At 42.1% G+C, this 19305-nt stretch overlaps 1 long non-coding RNA gene across 2 annotated transcripts; it reads left to right on the top strand.

Moving 5' to 3' along the window:
• The first annotated feature begins 15764 nt into the window (after positions 1-15764).
• On the top strand, positions 15765-19049 carry LOC309701487. 2 transcript variants are annotated; one of them, XR_014275008.1, is made up of 4 exons: positions 15765-16383; positions 16463-16601; positions 17398-17470; positions 17957-19049. It is a non-coding gene; the product is annotated as an uncharacterized lncRNA (long non-coding RNA). The 2 variants fall into 2 exon arrangements; XR_014275009.1 differs by lacking the exon at positions 17398-17470 and having other exon boundaries at positions 15767-16383.
• Positions 19050-19305: the final 256 nt, after the last annotated feature.

Raw genomic sequence — 19305 nt, 5'->3', positions numbered from 1 at the left:
TATAGACGTCAATGGCAGTGAATGAGTTAAAACCACTTCAAATCAAGCTCACTGGGTGTGTTGCAGGTTATTGTTAAAATTTCCACAACAATGTGTATATGTGTTAGTAGGATTAATGCATTTTCTGTTTGTGTGTGTGATTTTTGTGTGTCTCTCCTCCTTGCAGTGTTTCAGACACTTTTCAATTCTCCACTCAAAGGCAGTCGGTTTTCCTCCCCAGGTTCCTTAGCCCAATTTGATCTCCCACACTAAACAACAGCGTTCTTCCATGTCTCCTCCCCCTCCTTCCACTGTAGTCTCGTCTCCCCCCCTTGCAGCAGTCCATTGCAGTCAGCTGTCTTCAGCTTTGTCCTGTGTAATCCCACTGTCTCTGTCTGTTTGGTCATGCAACATGCAGCACCTGTATAAAAGAGGCCAAAGCAAACTGTACTTCCTCAGGAGCAGCACAGCACAGAAGGACTCATCCAGGCTGGAAAAACGAATCAGGAAGGCTGGCTCTGTGGTCGGCATGAAGCTGGACACTTTGGTGACAGTGGCAGAGAAAAGGACATTAAAGAAACTGCTGGACATTATGGACAATGCTGGGCATCCTCTGCACACGGTGGTAAATAATCAGAGGAGCCTGTTCAGCGACAGGTTGCTTCTCCCAAAGACAAGAACCAACAGGCTTAAAAACTCCTTTGTCCCACACGCCATCAAACTCCTCGTTGGAGGGGAGAGGGAGGGGAAACAGGAGGACAAAGGAGGGCGGGAACAACTGAGCTGTAGTGCTTTTTTTTCAACTGTGCAATATTTGCAATATTGTTTTATATTCGACCTTTTTTGTGGGGCAAATAATATTGACACCAGTCATTTTGTGTTTTTCTGAAATGATTCTGTTGTTGTGTACAAAATATTAAAAACATTAAGCTATAGGGAAATCCTCTAGTTGAAAATCCTGTTTAAAAAAAGCACTTGGGACAATTGTGTTGGTGACAGCTTTTGTTATAATATCAATAATATTTCTATGAATATGGGATACTGTTACATGTTTATGGGCTCAAAATGTGGTCATAAATATTTTGTACTTGTAAATCGGTTTTGTACTTGTAAAAAAGATTTGTATGTGTAAAAAAGATTTGTGCGTGCGTAAAAAAGGTTTGTATGTGTAAAAAAAGATTTGTGCGTGCGTAAAAAAGATTTGTGTGTGTGTAAAAAAGATTTGTGTGTGGACTTACAACTACGAATTTTGAACCTATTTTTCTTCCTTTAAGCTGATTGGTCAATGTCATGTCAATCACAAATTAAACAATCCAATCAGAGAACAGATGGGTTTGGCTGTCGGAGGGGCACTTTTTTGAACTGCTGGGCCCTATTTCAGGAAGCCGGTTTGGAAAACTCAGAGTGAAAAACGATACTCAGGGTTGAGTAACCCCGAACTGTCCAACTCGGAATATTCGGTTTCAGAAAGGCTGATAACAATTAGTTCAATCAACGCAGAGTTGCTTTAACCCCAAGTTAAGCGCGCGCACGAGGATACATAAAGCCCTGATTAGTGGAGCACAGATTAAGCGAGTCACCATGGAGACGGAGGGAAAGAAGGCGCGGTCAATGTATTTTACAGCGCTTGAGGCCGAAATTCTGATGGCAGCATATGCCGATAACATGCAAATTTTGCAGAAAAAAAGTAACACAGCCTCAGCTGCAAAAGAAAGGGAGCATGCATGGCAAAACATGCATGGCCGACAGAGTCAATGCGTGAGTGTTAATTTAAACATTGATCTAGGGATTTCCACCCATTTAACACGTTATTTTATTATATTTTATTTGTTATTTTATACATTTTATTTTGTGACGTGATGTGAGCGCAGGTGCAACCCAACAGGCCCCAAACGTTCCTGGCAGCAAGTAAAAATGAAATGTAAAATATAGTCCAAACAGGTAAGGTGTAATTGTATTATGAGCCATAGTGCTTGGTCTGTTTGTCCGATGTAAATCAATTGCAGTTAGAGGCTACATTAATTTACTTTCTGTAAGCACTTATTGAAATTATCTGAGCACATTACAAGTACATATTTGCTTACTCTGTATGCTCAAATGTGACCCGTTATAGCCACTAGAAAAAAAGAGGAGGCCCGAAAAACAGGTGGGGGTCCTCCACCACCACCGCTCACAGAGCCTGGCCACTTGGCTTCCACATTTGTGATAATGTTGGCAGCATCACATATGATCTTCACAGTGCAGAGAACACAAATTAGCATCCATTACTATAATGAAATAATTTGTTAGTTTGAAATGCTACAGGGAACTATGTACCTGCACATTAATGCTGTGGAAAGACTTCCTGTTCACATAGTCTCCTTCATTTACTGAAGGAGCAATGATTGGAATGTGAGTGCCATCTATACAGCCAATCACGCCTGGGAACCGTGAGAATAAATGTAAAATTTAAGTAGTAGTTCAAGTATCACCACATCATGAATTAAGTTTTGTTCATCCTGCTACCTGCAATTTTGTGGCATCCCTCTTTGATAAATCTTGTGGGTCTATGACGGGGGAACACCACAGACGAGTACAGGAGACGTTTCAGTGCAACTGTAACATTCCTGACTGCCCGACAGACGGTAGCCTTGGAAACGTGCTCAGCGTCATCAATATTATACAGAAAGCTCCCGTTCGCAAAAAACCGAAGTGCAATACAAATAATATGCAATGAACTGAGAGAATGTCCGCGATCATAGCTGGACTGGCCATCGGGCATACCGGGCATTTGCCCGGTGGGCCGCTGGTGACTTTTTGTTTTTATGGGCCGATGGATTTTTTTTTTTTTTTAGGAAGGGTATATATAATGAAAGGTGTTGGATTGGCCAGTTGGTCATGATCGACTCTGGGCTGGACCAATTACAGCCGAGGAGGCCGGATGCACCCTCCCCCTTGTTTAGCAATCACGTGATTTTCGCGCATTGCATGCCGGGAACTCGTGGCAAAACAATCCATGTACCGCATCAAATGCAAGCATTTGCAGCACCGCAAAACGTTCATTCTCCGGTTCCAATACCTTCTTGTTTTTTCTTTGCCGCACAAAAAAGTAATGTACAAAACAAAAGGAGAACAATGCCGGGTCCGTACAAAGACAGACTTGATGAAAAGTCAAAGAAAAGATACGAGGAAAAAAATCAAAGGAGTGAAAGGGTTAGACCCTTACGAGCACACAGAGGGACAAAAGACGTTAGCGTGCTGCCCAACTTTCACCACGCTCAGATTTATAATTACATGGTTCTTGGAGTGAGTGCATACACTCATGAAGTTTAGTAACTTCAGGTCACTGCAACAAGCCCAGGTACAGTTTACCGACGGATGGGTACAGGACCTTGAAATGCACCGTGTAGAACGAAAGACCATCGTACGAACAAAGGTAAGTTTACCAGTCTCACAAATCGTCGTCATAAATACACATTCGTTAACCGTTTATTAATATAACCTTTGAGCTCAACGGTAATTAATTAGTAGTGGAAATAATTTCTGGTTCATTACAGAAATGTAGCAGTGACAATAATATTGTATGTTGTAATCGTACTGGACAATTTGTGATACAAAACAACTGTTTTACCCTGTGAATAAAAGTATATGTTTTTGTCAATGTACCATGGTAATAACAGAAGCGAAACGCAATATTGTGTCAGGACAATTCACTATTTATGCACAATAAACAAAGGAGCGACAATTTCTGTTCAGCGCCAGACTTGCTTGTAACCTATATCACCAATTATGTTAAGAAAAATGACGTAATAATACTACAAAACTCTGACCTTTGTGGGAATGCTTGGAGCAGACTAACATGTGAGCTGGAGTGTTCTGAGACGTTATATTTGGTATATCCAGACCATCCGTCGGCTCTTACTTCGGAAACATGGCTTAAAAAATTTCTCTTCAACGACGTAATCCGATTAAAAAAAACGATCTCTTTACCCGTCGGCTTCCCGTGGCTGTCATGCGACCGGCTATTGCAGTTAATAATACAACAGCTTCTTGCCATTTTTTGGGTTTCTTTTTATCGCTGTGTGACTGAGTTCAATTGAAAGTCTGCGTGCGCTAGTACCTCTTGCCACAAGTTCCCAGAATCCTTTGCGGTTTTACCCCTGAATGACGTCACATTTATCCTGGTGGGCCGGTCTCTAGTCAAAATGCCCGGACCGATTTTTTGTCCCAGTCCAATTTGGGCTTCAACATCTACTGGCTCTTCAAGGAAGGGGCACGCCATGTCTGACACTTCCTACAGTCAGGTTTCCGACAAAGAGGCGGGGACAGTCAGGGTTAGTTGCAGTAATCCTGCCGGGGAGCAGGTTAGCTTCACGGAGTGTGTCGTCATAGTAACTCAGTCAGAATTCATCTGAACTCGCTTTGTGAAACCAAAAACCCAGAGTTTTCGTTAACTCAGGGTATACTTACTCAGAGTTTGCACTAAACCGGCTTCTTGAAATAGGGCCCAGGTCATAACTTCTTACCTGAAGTTCAGTTCCTCTGCCACTATGACCGGCGGCCGCCTCGGGTCTCTCCTCCTCTTGCCTCCCCTTTCCCTTATCCACCTGCTGGCCTCCACCACTTGCTGATGATGCTAAATCTGTGGAAGCTATGCCACAGCTACCGCCAAACAATTCAGCTATTTTTACACATTTGGCAGCGTCTGCCTGAAGGGCTTGTTTCTTTTTGGCCCTAATTTTTTCTGCACCTCCTTTCCTTTTTTTGTTCTCCATTTTCTTTAGTTCGTTGCTAAACAAGGGGGCGGGTGCATCCGACCTCCTCGGCTGTAATTGGTCCAGCCCAGAGTCGATCATGACCAATTGGCCAATCCAACACCTTTCATTATTTATACCCTTCCAAAAAAAAAAAAAAAATCGATCGGCCCATAAAAACAAAAAATCGCCAGCGGCCCACCACCCGATGGCCAGTCCAGCTATGCGTGGGGTAACGAGAAGCGATTAACACCTCACGACCAGCTCCCCGATCATCAATCGCTCGTGAGGGTGTCACCACAGGCGCTCACACTGCTCACGCGCAAACACGTAAACGTCGGTGAAAAAGACGGTGCAGCACGGTAGTGCAGCGTGTGATCTGGACACAAGCGATGGAGGCACAACTTGTAGAACTTTGGAAAGCTCATCCGAGCCTTTTCGATGTGGCATCACAAAATTATCACGACCACAACAACCGTGAAAATAGTTGGATTTACATGCTGCTCAATCACAGCTGCCTGATCAATGTTTTTCATTAGCAATTTAGCAAAGTTGATGGTGGTGGTGGTGTAGGAGCCATATGAGTTGTTTCCGTCTGACTAAGTGGGTTCACTCTAAGAAATGAAACATGGGCTTTTTAAAAATTAATTCTTAGTTTTATGTTCAATATACTTAAAATTGTTAATCTTATGGGTGTAATTAATATTTTTAAATTTGATTTAATTAATTCTATACCGTTTTAATGTTAAATAATATTGATATTTCCAATTTATTGAACACACTTAATTAAATCCAAAGAGCCCTTTCCACATCCTTTCTGAGCATGCGCAGAGAATGGAAAAAAAAATATCTTCGCGCATACGCATTGACCTTCTTCATCTACGCCACAGTGTGCTTTGGCCACGTGTCTGGAAAGAGGGATTAATCACGATTCATCCGTTGGAGTTAAGGTAATTTCTTCCTATTTTTAATAGGAAGAAATTACCTTATATATATATTACCCTATTGTTACACCCCGGCCTAGGCAACCGGGGTGCAACGTAGAAAAACAAAGATAAGGAAAATAAAACCACGAAGGCTCTCCACCAAAATCCCAAAACGAAAATATCCCATGACGAAAGTATTAACAAACCCATTCACAACTATTTACAACAGACTATTTATTTACAACAAAACACCAAACTATTTACAACACGGGGGAGATCGCGACCATGACACACTGAAACACAGGGTTTAAATACATAGAGGGAGCAATCAGGAAATGGACCACAGGAGGGAAACACAGCTGGGGCAAATTAGAACTGACGAGACAGGGAAAATGTAAACCGAACACACTAAGATAACACAGACTTTCAAAGTAAAGCAGGAAAATACATAAGTCATGCAAAAACAAAACACTGACACACCGAAACGTAACATTTCCCCCTACCCAAAAATCAAACATGTAACCCCAAGTGAAAAGTTTGATTCAGACAAACGAAGGCTGAAACGAAGGCAGACGAAGCTGATGGAGGCTGGAGCGGTCCCACGGACCCTCCAGCAGACGACGAAGGCTGGTGCGGTCCCCCGGACCCTCCAGCAGAGGCGGATGAAGGCCGGAGCGGTCCCTCGGATCCTCCAGCGAAGACAGACGAGCAGCTCACTAGCTGCACACATGGACACGCAGCCCACCAGCTGCAGAAGGCTGGAGCGGTCCCTCGGATCCTCCAGCGAAGGCAGACGAGCAGCTCACTAGCTGCACACATAGACACGCAGCCCACCAGCTGCACACACGGACACGCAGCCCACCAGCTGCAGAAGGCTGGAGCGGTCCCTCGGATCCTCCAGCGAAGGCGGATGAAGGCTGGAGCGGTCCCCGGGCCCTCCAGCGAAGACAGAAGGCCGAAGCTGTCCCTCCTTCGGACCCTCCAGCAATCCCGGACGAGCCCCCATATGTTACACCCCGGCCTAGGCAACCGGGGTGCAACGTAGAAAAACAAAGATAAGGAAAATAAAACCACGAAGGCTCTCCACCAAAATCCCAAAACGAAAATATCCCATGACGAAAGTATTAACAAACCCATTCACAACTATTTACAACAGACTATTTATTTACAACAAAACACCAAACTATTTACAACACGGGGGAGATCGCGACCATGACACACTGAAACACAGGGTTTAAATACATAGAGGGAGCAATCAGGAAATGGACCACAGGAGGGAAACACAGCTGGGGCAAATTAGAACTGACGAGACAGGGAAAATGTAAACTGAACACACTAAGATAACACAGACTTTCAAAGTAAAGCAGGAAAATACATAAGTCATGCAAAAACAAAACACTGACACACCGAAACGTAACACTATATATATATATATATATATATATATATATATATATATATATAGGGTGCAAGATGCTAGCAGGCAAGGCATACATGGAACGCCATAACCAAGTGGCCGGCATAGTGTACAGGAACATCTGTGCCGAGTATAACCTGGAAGTCCCGAGGTCAAAATGGGAGATGCCCCCAAGGGTGGTGGAGAATGACCGAGCTAAGATCCTGTGGGACTTCCAGATACAGACGGACAAAATGGTGGTGGCTAACCAACCGGACATAGTGGTGGTAGACAAACAGAAGAAGATGGCCGTAGTGATCGATGTAGCGGTTCCGAATGACAGCAATATCAGGAAGAAGGAACACGAGAAGCTGGAGAAATACCAAGGGCTCAGAGAAGAGCTCGAGAGGATGTGGAGGGTGAAGGTAACGGTGGTCCCCGTGGTAATCGGAGCACTAGGTGCGGTGACTCCCAAGCTAGGCGAGTGGCTCCAGCAGATCCCAGGAACAACATCGGAGATCTCTGTCCAGAAGAGCGCAGTCCTGGGAACAGCTAAGATACTGCGCAGGACCCTCAAGCTCCCAGGCCTCTGGTAGAGGACCCGAGCTTGAAGGATAAACCGCCCGCAGGGGCGTGCTGGGTGTTTTTTGTATGTATGTATATATGTATGTATATATATATATATATATATATATATATATATATGTCGCAGACGGTGAAGGCGCTGCAGGGAAAACAAATCCTTTTTTGTCTCCCCGCTTTTGCATGCACAGCGGTGGGCCCGAGTGAAGACGGCACTGAAGATTTGCCTTTGTCTATAGTGTTTTACCCATTTGGGGTCATGTGTGAGTTGCCGTCCACTTTTAACCTGTGTGCTATGTCGATTTGTTTTTAAATGGTTCCCCGCAGCGCTTGTCCTGGCTCACGGGCAATCGTACAGTTTTATAGTGTCTAATAAGGTAAAGTTTTTAATTGCTTTAGGTGCCGCTGTTACACTTTTTTTTATTTTGTATTAAAAATTAAACTCTTTTAAACTGACTGTGCGCCTACGGCTCTGTCCTAGTTTAAATAGGTACCTACCACGGGTCACATTTAGTTACATGGTTCTATCTTGATAAGCTATGTCTTATCACAGATTAATTTTTCAAAAATATTAATGATTTAAGCAAGGAAAGGGCTACATGTCAACATACAACTCTTTATTTCTATTAATGTCTTACTTCATTCCTACCTGATTGACATGTTTAGGATTGTGAGTGATTGGCACACTGTAGTGGTAAAAGTTGCTACCAATCAAATTAGACTGGGGCATGACGCAGACTGGGGCATGTTCAGAAACAGCTCCGATGATGATGTCAACGTGTTTACGGAAGCGGTTGTGGGATTCATCGGGAAACTAGCGGATGATACCGTGGAGACAAAGACTATCACAACGTTTCCCAACCAGAAGCCGTGGGTGGATAAAACCATCCGCGACGCTCTGAGATCCCGCACCGCTGCCTACAACACGGGACTCACGACGGGGGACATGGACCCGTACAAAGCCGCGTCATATAACGTGCGGAGGGCGGTAAAAGAGGCGAAGCAGCGCTACGGGAGGAAACTAGAGTCACAACTCCAACAGAGTGACTCTAGGAGCCTGTGGCGGGGACTAAGGACAATAACGGACTATAAAGCACCAACAACCGGTATGACGAACGCGGCCGTGACTCTGGCAGACGAGCTGAACACTTTCTATGCTCGCTTCGAGGCTGCAGCTAAGGACTCCAACGATGCTAGTGCTAGCGGCGCTAACGGCTGCAGACAGGAAGATACTGCCAGCACCGGAAACGTGCTCGTCATCTCCGAGCATGAAGTAAGGAGAGCCTTCAAAAGAGTGAACACCAGGAAAGCAGCAGGACCAGACGGCATCCCAGGTGATATCCTAAGAGACTGCGCATACCAGCTAGCTCCTGTGTTCACTGAGATATTCAACATCTCTTTATCTCAGTCGGTGATCCCCACATGCTTCAAAGAGTCCATCATTGTTCCTGTCCCGAAGAAACCCCACCCTGCTTCTCTCAATGACTATCGCCCTGTAGCCCTCACCTCAGTAGTGATGAAGTGCTTTGAACGCCTGGTCAGAGACTTCATCATTTCTTCACTACCAGACACACTGGACCCACTACAGTTCGCTTACCGTCCAAATCGTTCCACAGACGATGCCATCTCTCATCTCCTCCACACATCACTCACTCACTTGGACACTAGAAGGGGGAATTATGTTAAAATGCTCTTCATAGACTACAGCTCTGCATTTAACACCATAATTCCCTCCACACTCACCACCAAGCTGGAGCATCTGGGACTCAGCTCATCTATGTGTCAGTGGATCTCCAACTTCCTAACTGGCAGACCACAGGCAGTAAGGATGGGCGGACATGTCTCAGCCTCCACCACTCTCAGCACTGGAGCCCCCCAGGGGTGTGTTCTGAGCCCCCTGCTGTACTCTTTGTACACATATGACTGTGTGGCCACTACCAGCTCCACCACCATCATCACGTTTGCTGACGACACCGTCGTGGTGGGCCTGATCTCTGATAACAACGAGACGGCCTATCTGAAGGAGATTAGGAATCTGGAGAACTGGTGCCAGAGGAACAACCTCCTTCTAAACGTCAGTAAGACAAAGGAGCTGATAGTGGACTTCAGCACTAAGCAGGAGAGGAACTACCAGACCCCCGTCATCAACGAGTGCCCAGTGGAGAGAGTGGACAGCTTCAAATACCTCGGAGTTCACATCACGCAGGACCTGTCATGGTCCTGTCACATCAACTCCGTGGTGAAAAAGGCCCGACAGCGTCTCTACCACCTCAGACGCTTGAGAGACTTCCAACTGCCCTCCAAGGTGCTCAGGAACTTTTACTCGTGCACCATAGAGAGCATCCTGACGGGAAACATCTTAACCTGGTTCGGGAACAGCACCATGCAGGACAGACGAGCTCTACAGAGGGTTGTGCGGTCAGCTGAGCGCACCATCCGCTCCGAGCTCCCTGACCTGCACTCAATCTACAGCAGGCGGTGCTGGACCAAGGCCAGGAAGATCGTGAAGGACCTCAGCCATCCCAACAACAGACTGTTCTCTCTGTTGAGGTCAGGAAAGCGATTCCGCTCCCTGAAGACCAACACAGAGAGACTGAGGAGGAGCTTCTTCCCGCAGGCGATACGGTCTCTCAATCACACCACCACACAGTACTGACCCACACATATGGTTCTTACACACACACTGGACTTTCTGGACATTGTTTTCACTTCATCACTTAAATCACTGCTGCTGTTATTGTGTATATATTTATTTATACTTCTTGTGTATTTTGTTCATACATTCTTATATAGTTCTATATTGTGTATTTTGTTGTACAGTTATTTTATTTTCAATTTAATTTATATATTTTATCTTATTCTTTCCCAGTGTGTTGTACAGTTATTTCATTTTTAACCTTAATTTATATTTTATTCCTTCCTAGTTAAATTTACCCTTTTTAATTTTTCATATTTATTTCCTATCTTATTCATAGCCTTTTCCTTTTTTGTTTTCTTTAGGTCACGAGCAGTTGTCCAAGCATTTCACTACATATCGTACTGTGTATGACTGTGTACGTGACAAATAAAAATTTGAATTTGAAAAAATTATGATATGTTAAAGTTAAAACAAAACACAGCTGTTTTAGATATTATCGAATATACATTTTGTAATTATCCTTATAATTACAAAATGTTTTATGTAAGATTTAAGTTTTGTGATTTAAATCTGACATCACAAAAGTATTTTGGAATTTGAATAATGTATTTTGTAACTGCAGTACACATAATACTAATTTTGAACCATTTTGTCCATGTTCCTTGTCACTGGGGACTCCTTCACGACCAATTCAATTTCAATTCAATTCAATTCAATTTTATTTATATAGCGCCAAATCACAACATAAGTCGCCTCAAGGCGCTTCATAGATACAGAGAAAAACCCAACAATCATATGACCCCCTATGAGCAAGCACTTTGGCGACAGTGGGAAGGAAAAACTCCCTTTTAACAGGAAGAAACCTCCGGCAGAACCAGGCTCAGGGAGGGGCGGCCATCTGCTGCGACCGGTTGGGGTGAGAGAAGGAAGACAGGATAAAGACATGCTGTGGAAGAGAGACAGAGGTTAATAACAGATATGATTCAATGCAGAGAGGTCTATTAATACATAGTGAGTGAGAAAGGTGACTGGAAAGGAAAAACTCAATGCATCATGGGAATCCCCCGGCAGCCTACATCTATTGCAGCATAACAAAGGGAGGATTCAGGGTCACCTGGTCCAGCCCTAACTATATGCTTTAGAAAAAAGGAAAGTTTTAAGCCTAATCTTAAAAGTAGAGATAGTGTCTGTCTCCCGAATCCAAACTGGAAGCTGGTTCCACAGAAGAGGGGCCTGAAAACTGAAGGCTCTCCCTCCCATTCTACTTTTAAATACTCTAGGAACAACAAGTAGGCCTGCAGAGCGAGAGCGGAGCGCTCTAATAGGGTGATATGGTACTACAAGGTCATTAAGATAAGATGGGGCCTGATTATTTAAGACCTTGTATGTGAGGAGCAGGATTTTGAATTCAATTCTGGATTTAACAGGAAGCCAATGAAGGGAAGCCAAAACAGGAGAAATATGCTCTCTCTTTCTAGTCCCTGTCAGGACTCTTGCTGCAGCATTTTGGATTAGCTGAAGGCTTTTCAGTGAGTTTTTTGGACAAGCATTCAGTTACAGAGTCGGTGTGTCCACGGTCGGTGTGTCCACGGTGAGCCAGATCACCCCCCAGGCAGTGACAGCCATCTGGGACTGTCTAGTGGACGACTTCATGGCTGTGCCTTCACCTGGAGACTGGCGGTCCATCACAGAGGGATTCCAGGAGCGCTGGAACTTCCCTCTGTGCTGTGCAGCTCTGGATGGGAAGCACATCCAGACAAAGGCACCCCATATATCATATAGGAGACACACACATTGATATACACTAAATATTTATTTCATTTATTTTTTGTGGTGCCCAAATTTATGCACCTGCTTGATTTCGTTTAAACAATTATTGCACACTTTCTGTAAATCCAGTAAACTTCTTTTCACTTCTCAAATATCACTGTGTGTGTCTCCTGTATAATATTTAACTGACATTTTTTTATTGTAACAACCAACGATTTATACAGGAAAATGATGTCTATTAACAAGGTTGCCCAAACTTTTGCATCCCACTGTATCAGTATATTTTGTCATTAGTATAATATGAAATAAATTCTACATGTGTCAAGTCGTGTGCCAACATTTGCTGTGTAGTAGAACTGAGACATTAGTCATTATAAACATTTATTTGAAATAATATTAAAAGTCTCAAACAGAAAAACATTAAACATAAATATATAAAATATAAGAATTTACAGAGAGAGACAGGAATAAAAAGGACCAGCTGCTCTCCAGAGCAGGAACAAGGCTGAGGAGGAAATGCTCCATTGGAGACTGGTGTGGTCTCTTCAGGGACACCAGGGTGGCCAGCTCCACCACCGATGGACCGTCCTGGGACCCGTCCCTCATCTGCCTCAGAGCCGTCCTCCCCTGTGGGGCTGTAAAACAGCACAAAACACAAAGAAATGAGAAGGCTGCTACTAGATTTTAATTTCAACATTGAAAAAAAACAAAAAAAAAAAAACAGGATATAATCAGATTGGTTGTAGATATTTAGTAAAGGTGATCACAAGGCAATCCCACCGACTAAAAAGGTATCAGTGCTTGCTGTACATATCTGTGGGTGCAGCAGCAGGAGCTCAGGGACTGGGGAGCCAGGAGAAGCAACAGGGGATGCTCTGCTGCAGAATCAGTTGGTTCTATCAATACAGTATTAAATGTTAACAGGTTGAATATAATAATCATAGAGTAGACAGTGGTCCCTCATTTATTGCAGCAGGGGTTCTCAGAATAACTAGCCCCTGGTCACGCACTTTATACACTGTTTTCCACACACACACATGAACATTGGTCACAGTTCTCACAACTGATTCTCAAAGTGCAAACCTTTGTAGATTGCAAAACGTAAAAGTATTATTATGCCGCCGTTTGTCTTCATCTGCCCCAGAGGCGGAGCCAGACATTTGAAACACCCGGGGCTTAGCCCTAAAGGGTAGTATGCATGTGGGATTTTTTTTTTTTTGGGGGGGGGTGGGGTTAGAAATGACTGAAAGATTAATTGGCTCTGTTTTGAGTTTTGTTCAAAAAAGAATGACTTCATATAGGGAAATATATATATCACACATGCAGGACACCTGAAACTAGTTTTTTAATTAAGCAGCAAGACAGAACGAAGTCGGGGCTGTATCAAGACACAGGGACTAAACCCCAATTCAACCAGACCCAGAACTGATCCAGAATTAAAACAGGACTACAACAGTTCAAAATCAGGACTACTGAGGACTTAACCAAGACAGAACCAGAATCAGAACTAGATGATAGTAGCACTAAAAATCATCATAGACCTGCACTACACTTATTTTTTTAAATCTACCAAAGTACAATATTTAGATTGAGAAAGGTTTATATAATTATTTAGCCTTGTTGTGCAAACAAGCTGCATAACTTAATAAATATAGAATTTGAAAAATAACAAACCTAAAAAGAAACACTAGGTACGAGATACATGAGTACCTATGATACGGTGATACTTTTGGCAAACGACCATTTGACTAACATGTGTGTCTCACCTGCTCTTGTTCATCTCTGTTCTGTCCTCATTCTCCATCTCAATCTCTGTTCCTCTCTCTCCCTCTTTGTGCTGACAATCATCAAATATACAGTTGAAACCAGATATTTACAAACTCTTCAGATCAAAACAAACACTTTTTTAATTGTAACATCAAATCAGACTAAATGTTTATTTTTTTAGATTGATAAATATAAAAAACGTATTTGTTAACTTTAAGAGTAAAGAGAGAAACTGTCTGTGTTTTTTAATTGCAAATGGCACCAAATTGTATTCAAACTGAGCCACACTTATGGAGCTCCACAGTTCTTTTCCTGGTGTTTTGGTTGATATCTCTTGATTTTCCCATGTCAAAGAAACAGGCTCTGTGTTTTGCCTTATATGCATCCACAGCTGTGCCACCAGTTTACTCACATGGACTCTACTAACCTATCAGAAGCTTCTTCAGCTCAGAATGGAATCGTCTGGAGTTTTCTTATTATTTAACAATAAACTTAGTGTACATGTACTCCTAAATTTGATGAAAGTGATAATAAATAGACAGATCTCTCTCTCTTTATTCTGACATTTAACTAATTCAAAAGATATTTCAATATTTATCTAAAACAAAAGTTTATCTAAATTGATGTTGTACAGTAAAAATGTTTTATGTTTTCTCCCTAAAGTGTATGTAAATATCTGGTTACAAATGTGAATATCCTGCTGTGTACTGAAATCCCTCTTGTTTTGCATAGAAATATACTGAACAACATACAAAGCACAATATATAAAATAACATTTACCTGAGTTTTTTCTTTGAAAGAAGCCTCTAATGTCCATTCTTATATTTCAGTACATAACTGAAACCGATTTAGTCGGGGAGGGTAAGAACTGAAAATATGAAATAAACACACGTAAGCTAAGACTCTAAAAAATAGCATTTGTTCGGCTTTTCATTTCGCCATTTGTTGATTCACTTGAAGAGCAAGTAACGTAATATTGGTCAAGTGATCAGTTTGATATCAATCTTTCGTGATGCACCGTCATATTTACATTATTTGTACGGTACGAATGATTTGCTTTGGTACCTGGTCAAACTTAAGCTCTCCTTAGTATAGCTGGCTCCGTCTCTCCAACAGCGCACTAACAGGTAGCAGCTGCCCCGCCCCCTCGCTCAGTCGCTTAGTGCCTGAGCTCGGATCATACCAATATCAGGGGGGGATTCACGCACAGTCGTAAATTCCCACAGTGTGCACTATGTGCTTCGAATATTGTGTGTACTTTTTGTTTTATACAGTTGTCAGCCAGGCATCTAACTATGAAAAAATTACACTCCAAAATACCCCGGGCTTCTGACAAAACAACCCGGGCTTAAGCCCCGTAAGCCACCCCCACGCTCCGCCCCTGATCTGCCCGCCACTTTCGTGCGCCTTTTTCCCTCGCGGTGCAGGTGTGTATTTCCGAATGAGGCTCATAGTTATGGGTGTCTTTGTGCTGTTTTTTCTATTGGACGTGATGGTTATCAAAACCAAACGTGATAAATTTGGCAAGCGCAGGAGACACGACACGGAGCAGATTTGGCAATCAGGCTGCAGAATGCAATGCTGTACGGTGCAAAAAAAAATCAGCGAAAAAGCGAAGCAGTGACGGATGAACAGCGGGACCACTGTGTGCTGTTTATTAATAAAAAATAAAATATATTCCTAAATGACAACATGCATGAAAGCAGAACGGTATTTGTACGTCAGTGGGAAAATAGCGGTGGCTTGCTAGCTTTTGTGAGGCTTCCCCGGGTCAGTAAAGACTTTCAAAAGAGAAATGAATGAACTTACCAGGTTGCCCGATCTCTTCACATATCTTCCTCCTTTTTATTCCTGTCTCGGTACAGAAAGCAGCTGGTGTCGTACAGCTCCGGGTTGTTTGCTACCGCATTGATTAGCCTTCCCCTCCATCGAAGTATGAAGGGCTTTGGCTGGATCTGCCCCTTTGACCTAGGTCCTGATTGGTTGTCGCGGCGCGATTTGACGCTTGAGTTCAGATTTTTCCAACTCAAGCGGTAGACGCGAAACGCGCGTATGCACAAAATGCAACACAAAAACTCACGCGCGTGGTTTTATTCGCGAGTCAAATGCCTGAAACGCGCTACACTGACGCGCGTTTCAGGCGTTTTCGCGACGCAAATCTGCTTCCGAATTTTCGCGGGAGCCGCAATCGCGGGTCATCGCGCCTTTCCATTGACTTTACATGTAAACCTGACGCTCTGCCCGCCTCTATCGTGTTCGGTGTGAACACACCGTTACGGGCGCGAGTGAGCGTCCGGGTGATGTAGACGTCGTAGGAAACTCTCGCTCGCACCCGAGCATTTTGTGGCATGTTTTGACCTATTTCGGGCCATTTTCGTGTTGCTGGGGGGTGAACTCTGAATGACCTATTAAATAAAAGTGTAATATCTTTGACACCTAGCCATACAAACGATGATTTTACCAGCACAAACCGACACAAACGGAGCACTAACCACCCAGTATTTTTTCTGTTTTTCTTTTTCTCTCAGGTTGCTGGTTGTGGAATTTGGAGCTGCAGAGATTTGAGCTGTGCTCCAAAAGTGCATGTTGAAGGTACCTAATGCTTGCATATTATTTACTTTTTCCTTAATACGCAATTTTACATTTTCAATTCTCTTATTTGGTCTTTTAGGTTATCACCACAGTTCCACTGCTGTCCACATTCATGAGCAGTCTTGACCAGTACTCTGACCAGTTGATGAAGATTCTACGAAAAAACAGGAGGGGAAACAGCGCGGCGGATCACAGCAGCATTGTCTACAATTTCACAGGTATTCTGTCTTGTTATAATGTTCTGTAACTAATAGATTAGTTGCAGGTTGATCTCAGGTCTGGTTATTAACCTGTATTTTTAACTTTCTTGGGTCATTTTATGCTTGTTCTGTCCTGCGTTATACTTCTCATCTCGCTTTTGGCTTATATTCTGGACTTGGTCCTGACACAAAGCAGAACTAAGTAACTCATGCCCCTAGAGGCCATAAGTGCCGCTGTTGGCATTGTAGCTTTTTTCTTTTCTTTTTTTTGTTACTCATTAATTGTCCAAAGGAATAATTAGCTACACTGAGAAAAGACAAAGGCAGACAACATTTCACATTTCGCCACAACTCAGTAACACAATAGATTATTATTTTTCACTCAAACTTGGTATAAATACTGCAAATGTGGTGGTAGCCCGCATACCTCATATTAACGTGACAGTGTGTAGTTTTTGTCATTAATTTTTGGAAATCTCTATCAAAATGTTTTTGATTCCTTTGAACAGCACTCCTATGCAACAACACTTTTCTTCCTTCTTTCGGGTGGTACACCACGCTAAAGCTGCATTTTCCACGACCCAATGTATTGCAATCAATGTAATTGGACTCATAACTTATAATCTTTATGGGAGTGAATTGGTAAGCTTCTCATTCTCTAACACAAAATACTACTTGCTTGCAAAAAGCATGTTTAAAATTACTTAGAAACAATTATGAATTGGTTAAACAACAATAAAAATTGACTTAAGTTCTGTGGGGGTCTCTAAAAACTTCAAAAAAGTAATTGCGCTGCATGTGTTGTTTTGTTTAGAGTTCCAGAATCGAAGTGAAGCGTGAATATATACCTGAATGAGAACCCTGAAAATCTCATCAAAGAGTACATGGTAAGTTTATTTTTAAAGGGATATTCCACCCCTCAGTAAAATTTTGACTGTCATAATTCCCAGAGTTTTGTAAGTTGAAAAATGTATTTTCTAAACAAGCCCAGGCATTCTCCTGTTCTGGCAGCAATCAGTTTTCTTTAAATTAGCTTACAACAATAAAGTGCATGGGAAATACTAGGATTTTGTTTCCATTCACTTACATTGTTTTATGCGAAACTAAAGAAAATAACCCTGGTCAGCAGAATATTGATAATATTATTAATGCATACTCCTTCTGCCCTCTGTCCATGTTTCATGTATCTTCTTCTTGGTCTTTATTTGGTGATAGTCTTAAATCCACATTTTTCTTTGGTCTGTTCTCCTCAGTCTCATTCAGGGATATGTGTAATTAGGATAGTGTGGACCATTTTAACTAAAATGGAGTGAATAGATAGATGATGCGATGACCAAAATACAACGGATTTAAAATATTTCTGTCCTTTTCAGGATTTCAACGTGATGGAAGCTGAAGAGCTTGAGAGGATGGATTTGGCGTGTTTATAAAATAATCCATGAAGGAGCACAGCCTGATGACTCCCTTGAAGATGTTGGCATCATTATCGAGAGATGCACCGTCTTGCAGGATCTTCACGATGTGGCGAGCGGGTGTGCACTTTTGTTTGGGCTAATTTACTGCCTCAATCTGAGTTACCCAAAGCCACTTCGCTACACATTTGAGCTCTTCCAGAAGGTGCTCATGGGACTGGAAGACAAAAAACTGTCTAACAAAATACAAGTGCTGAAGAACAAACTCTGCCAAAAGGAGACGCAATGACTCTTTTTTTTTTTTTTGTATTTACACTTCATATTAGTTCTCGTGTACCAGGTTTCCATTGTAGGTCAAGGATCTTGAGTGTTATAAATGTTAAAGTGTATGTGCAAACAAATGTGAAAAGGTTCTAAGGTTGTCACCTGTACTCAAGTTAAGTACTGGATTTTTGGTCTTAGCATTTAATTAAGAATATTTTGAGATTTTTGATGCATTTTTTTTATTGTAAAATGTATTATATAATAGAAAACTTATAATTCTGAATCAGATTTTTGTAACTGGGGACTAAATCGTTTTTACCTTTTTGTGTCACTTAAGTATTTTCTGTAATTGCATTATACAGTGATTTTTAAGTAGCTGTGGTAAATCTGCAGATCTGACTATAATCACAAGTTGTATTGAATTTGACATCTTACGGCACACTACAATGTCACTTTGTTGAAACTCGGAAAGTTGTTTCCAATGTTTAAATTTTGGTCATGCACTTTAAGCATTTAATGTTGCCTTATGCAGTGTTGTTCCCTGTTGAAGCTTTGCCTTGTCAAGGCTCACCGTAAATAAAGTTGTTGATGCAGCACCCTTTTTTTGCATTTACACTTTATGTAAGCTTTGGTGTAAGAGTTTTCTATTGAAGTGCAAGGATCTTGAATGTTATAAATGGTAACGTGTGAGCAAGTGTAAAAAGGTTTTTGAGTTGTCACCTGTACTCTGTAGTTAAGTGTTAGACCTTTGCTGAAGACCTCTGAAAGGTCCAAACACCTAATTACAATGTATAGATGACAACTCAGGAACCTTTCTAGACTTGTTTTGTTGATGCCTAAACATTTAGCATATAGATGAAACTATTAATTAAATCATAATTAATCAAATTAATTAGGTCCAAAACACAATCTAAATGGTGCCATTAAATTCAAATTAATATTGTCAATTGAACCTAAAGCAATACAGTTAATAAAATGAACAAAGTGTTTAAATTCTAATTAATGGTGTTAAATAGTAACAGTGAAAGGAAAGCTGTTGCTTTTAT

This window comes from Aulonocara stuartgranti, assembly GCF_965226115.1.
Source record: "Aulonocara stuartgranti genome assembly, chromosome: 3".
Taxonomy (NCBI): domain Eukaryota; kingdom Metazoa; phylum Chordata; class Actinopteri; order Cichliformes; family Cichlidae; genus Aulonocara; species Aulonocara stuartgranti.
This window is presented reverse-complemented; position numbering and strand designations above follow the sequence as displayed.